The sequence below is a fragment of the Ornithodoros turicata genome, chromosome 1 (assembly GCF_037126465.1).
Source record: "Ornithodoros turicata isolate Travis chromosome 1, ASM3712646v1, whole genome shotgun sequence".
NCBI lineage: Eukaryota > Metazoa > Arthropoda > Arachnida > Ixodida > Argasidae > Ornithodoros > Ornithodoros turicata.
This window is the reverse complement of record NC_088201.1, coordinates 107,662,894-107,668,032: the sequence shown is the minus strand read 5'-3', so window position 1 is coordinate 107,668,032 and position 5,139 is coordinate 107,662,894. Positions and strand designations below refer to the sequence as shown.

The window sequence follows — 5,139 nt, the reverse complement described above, 5'->3', positions numbered from 1 at the left end:
TTCGAACACTTTCATAGATGTGGCTCATTATATCATGGACGCGTTCGACTGCCACGCCAGGATACGGAGGAAAAAGAGTTATTCTTCTACGTGTCCTAGTTAACGAGATAGAAGCCCTCGAACACACTCCCGAGCACAGTGGGGACGCCACAGAGCTCACATTTGCGTCCACTGACTCCCGAGCACGTGACTTCTCGCGCGTTCCCTCACTGGTGGCGGAGAGAGCTGTTATGTCAGAGCCGCATGAGCATCGGTATTCGCGATGCCCATTTTCTCCACTTCTATTACCCTCTTCGCAGTGAAAGTTTCAATGCAGGTTCACATCGGTGTACGGAGCTGTCTTTACGTTTATCTGGTATGACCTGTCACAACCCTTTCAACATCTTGTCCCTGCAAAAGACAGCGTCCTGGAAACCATGAAGAGTGCTCCATGCCACCATTAAGAATTTTATAAAAATGCCGCGAGAGCAGCGCTGATCCCATCTTCTCAGGCGGGATATGTGGCCAGGCGGACATGCTGTAGGAGAGTGTATAGAACTCCTGGACGACTACATAACGAAAATTTATTAAATAACTTATTAATTAGATGTTTTCTGGGAAATGCCAAAAAGCCAGTCGTTATTCAAATTGAAAGTCCTTACCCGTACCTTGAGCTACAAATTGTCAAATTTCGCTATGCAAATGAGGCGCAACCGAACTATGAACTGTCGAGCGACGATATGGCGGTGTTGTACGCGTAAATGGGACGGAGGACATCATTTACTCTTATATCCTGACGCATACGATTTCGTCTTGACGGATAAACTGAGGCTCTGCGTTGGAGTATTAGCTCTCTACGCCTATATTGACGCATATTGTTTTTCAATTATTATACGTGCCCTGCCTTCTGAGAACACATGCATGGCTCCGTGTGCAAAGCGTATTTCCTTTCGCTTGGTTAACGGTCACTGGCTTCTGGCGTCTCACGGTGTCACATCATGCACGGTCTAGCAAATGTAAGTTGTAACAGTTGTTGTTTGCGCTGGGTGTCTGTAGTTTTTTAATTTGATATTTCATTTGTGCCAAGCTTATCACAGGAAGAGATGGCATCGAACGAGACAACGTCGCACGATATGTGGGCAAGGCACGCGGACGACGCTGCTTGAACAGTTGTGATTCTCCACGCTATCTCCGCGCTACAAATTCGTATGCGTACGCCCATTGTCCACCAGGTGAGACTCTTTTTGTTCTCGTTTTTCTCGGATGTGCCTTTCTCCCCGTTGAAGCATCTTTGTTAACAATTCCTCAACCCGTTCTTGCAATAGTTGTTCGGATGATTATTGCTGATTATCCCGCAGCATGATGTGTTGACATGAAGCAAATCGATTTTCTGATGGTCACGATTTTCGATAACGTGGTGCAGGTGGTGGTTGTGGTGGTGCTGCAAAACACGTGTGGAACACCACTTCTTAGACAGCTGAAATGAGTTACGCGTCTAACATTATTCAGTTAACTGTTATCTTAAAGGACTAGAGTGTTTCCAGTTACAGTAAGTGGCTTTTGAAGTCCACATTACGTTTATGACTACTCAGTGGCGTAGCCACGGGGGGGCTAGGGGGGGCTCGAGCCCCCCCTACCTGCCTCGATGTACGTACGCGAATCGCGCAAATCCAAGGAGAAAATAATATATATATGTGGGGGGGGGGGGGCAGTGTGACGATCGTGAAAGTTCTTACAGTTCATGTCGTCTATCTAATCGGCACTCTTGAGTGGTTTTCAAAGTATGAGCTTTTCAAAATTCTTCCGATCTCGTGACACCGCCTCATGGACATCACTGTGTAATCGTATTGTGAACGCCCAAATCAATTACCGCATTTTGAGGTGTGCACAAGTATTATGTGTTGTTTCACCCAGGATCAGCGGGGGGGGGGCAAGTTTTCGTATCGAGCCCCCCCTACCTTGGCGGTCTGGCTACGCCACTGTGACTACTTCATGTGAGCGGCCTCTGCGGGGATGGACTCAGGTCTGGCACAGAGCACCTCATCGGCATCATTTACTTCCGCGTTGCCATGTTTACGAGATTAGCTTTCCTATTTAAACGCTAGAAACAGTATCAGTTCCGCGATATATACTGCTGCACAGACACGTGCACCCATTTGACAGTACCTTTGACTACCTTTTTTAGTTTCCCGCCACTCGTTCGACTGTAACGACCGTAACGACGATGAAGCGATTGAGCCCCCAGGTCTGGCGAAGAAGACCTTATCTGCATCACGTATTATGACGCTAGCACATTTTCGAGATTAGCTTTCTCATTGAAATGCAATACCATACCTTTGGAATCTACTGTTGAACGGACATGCGTAACCATTTGACAATATCAGCAAGCACATTATTTTGCGCTCACGACAATAAACTTCTATGTCCAGCATCCCAAGGAACAGGACACGACATGCTCTTCGTAGCCATGCTGGACTGCATAATACCACGCATGCACCCTCAGCTGCATTAGGTAGTGCTCCTAAAATTTCTACTGTGCGACACATTCTGGGAAGAAATACACAAGACTCTACTCCCTGACGCATGTACAACCAGTACAACTCACCTGTAAAGATGACTTGTAAGTTGTGACTGCTTCATGAGTAATGATGCATTGCTCGGTAAATACGTTTCTGCAATACACTGAACTCTATGGTGTTCAAAATTAAGCTTTCACCAGCGCTACGCATACACAGCGATGACAGGAAACCGGATAACAACTTTACGCTACTTGTGTAAGAATCAGCTGCTGCTGATTATGTAGCACCTGTTTCTTACTCAAGGAACAGAAAAATGGCAGCCAGTTTTCTTTTGTTCGCCTATTTATAAAGTGCTAGTGAAAGCTTAATTTTGAACACCCTTATACTGTGTGTGTGTGTTATTATACTGTGATTTCACGCCGGATCATGCACGGTGGTGATTTTTTTTTTCTTTCAAACATATATTAAAACCTCGTCCTTAGGAGGCATATTGGCGCTGAAAGTAGCTGAAAATAATCGGTGGTTCTATTTTAATGAATTATCATTCTGATGTGGACATTTCGACCATTGCGTTTCCTTAGCAGTTTGACGCCACGTATCTTCATAACTATTTAACACTTTCTTTTTTTTTACATATTGTCTGGGCGGGTAGCATTGCATTGTAAGTTGTGAAGATCCTAAGGTTTGCCTTTGGGGAGATAAAAAATCGCAAATTTGCCTCATTTGTAAAATATGATACGTTTTGGGAACCTCACAACTCGGCTCCCAGTTGAGATACCCGGATCTGATACCCGATATCTATATGACATAATTAACATTGCTGTCAATTGTGAATTTATTTCGTATGCGGACGATGCAAGCGTGTTTTCCAGAGTCTCTGATATTGATGTAACAGCCAATACTGCTAACGAGATGCTTTGCAACTTGGAAAAATGGGTTAATCTACAATCTTCACGCATTAATAGTTAGTAGTAAAACTGAAGCAATCAATCATATTTCGACCAACAACATGAGTGTTAGTCTAAATAAAGGGATTTATAGTCCTATTGATATTGTAAAATGCATCAAATGTTTGAGTGTCATCTTTAACGAACAGTTTCTATGGGATAACACATTGAATACGTACGTTACTAGATGGGCAGGTCGATCCGTGATCCTTTGATGCATCGAAACAGGAACGAGGACAAACAAGAGAGACACGCTACGTTTGCATTGAATACGTACAGAATAAACTGTGCAAAATTTTAGGCATGACCGCTAGGCATAGAGTCATGTTTCCATTTCGAATAAGCTACTACTATACCGTTCACTGTTCATGTCTCAGCTAAACTATTGCCATTTAGTCTGGGGTAGGACAACTAAGAATAGTCATGATGAACGCTTGCGAGCAAAATGAACGATGTTACGAGAAGGTATATATGGGATGCGCGGTGTCGAATTTACGCATTTTCCGTAGACATCCCTGACAAAAAGCCTATTGGGGCGTTGCCCAAATTCACAATACGACGTACTCGCTATGCGAAGAAAGGGTATTTCGAGACGAACACAATGATGTAGGTTATTTTCGGGTATCACAATTGGGGGACGAGTTGTGAGGTTCCCAAAACGTACCATATTTTACAAATGAGGCAAATTTTTGATTTTTTATCTCGTTGAAGGTAAATCTTAGGATCTTCACGACTTATGATTCAATGCTACCGACCCCAGATTATACGTGAAAAAAAAGAAAAAAGAAAAGTGATAAGCTGAGTATGTGAAATAGTTTGAAGATTCGTGGCGTCAAGCTGCGTAGGAAGCTTACATCTGAATGAGAATTCATTAAAAATGCCCACCAATTATTTTCAACTACTTTCAGCAATAATATGCCTCGTAGGGCCAAGGCTTTAACATGTGTTTGAAACAAACAAACAAAAAATGAAGAGGTCGACCGGACCACCCTGCCTGATCCGGCGTGGAATCACCCTATATATAATTAGTTTATGACCTGTCTGCTATGGATTCCTTTTTGTATATGTCTGATATTCTGGTACCTCGATGCCTCGTCCTGTGATATAACGCTCATTGAATGTTTTTCCATTATAAACGTAATTTAATCCAATTACTAGCTGATATAGCTAGTCTACAATTTATATTTTGTTGTGTTGAAATGTTGCAAAGATGCACAAATGTCATTTCATAATTCTCTAAAATATTGCAGGTGTTGTAATGTGTTGGTTTATGGCTAGTTTGCTGTTCCCATTTTTTAAATGTTTGGTCACGTGCACCTTAAGACACCATTTTCAGGCCATAGGTGCAATATTCTATAAACACATGCATGTATATATTATTCTGGGCTCTTTCCTGCAATAAAGTGGAATTATTTGGCGAATTTTTGTTGCATTACGGTTTAGATACGTGCTACTAACGCTGTCGGAAATACTTCCATGTATTCAGATGTCCTGATTTAAATGAGATAGCGGCGTACGCGGGCTACACTGAGACGATGAACCCGGTTCAAGTGATGCACTCGTGCTTCTTATTTTCCTTTTGACTGTCGCGAGATCTATTGTATATTGCTTGCCTTGCGCAAGAACGTGCCTTTTATATCTGTTATTCACGTGATGGATGGGTTTTTCTGTGTCATACGATTTTGTAGTGCAGT

At 42.8% G+C, this 5,139-nt stretch overlaps 1 long non-coding RNA gene across 1 annotated transcript; it reads left to right on the top strand.

Annotated features, from left to right (window-relative positions):
* The first annotated feature begins 918 nt into the window (after positions 1 to 918).
* Positions 919 to 2,722, top strand: LOC135367498 (uncharacterized). Its single transcript, XR_010414481.1, has 3 exons — positions 919 to 995; positions 1,077 to 1,211; positions 2,409 to 2,722. It is a non-coding gene; the product is annotated as an uncharacterized LOC135367498 (long non-coding RNA).
* Positions 2,723 to 5,139: the final 2,417 nt, after the last annotated feature.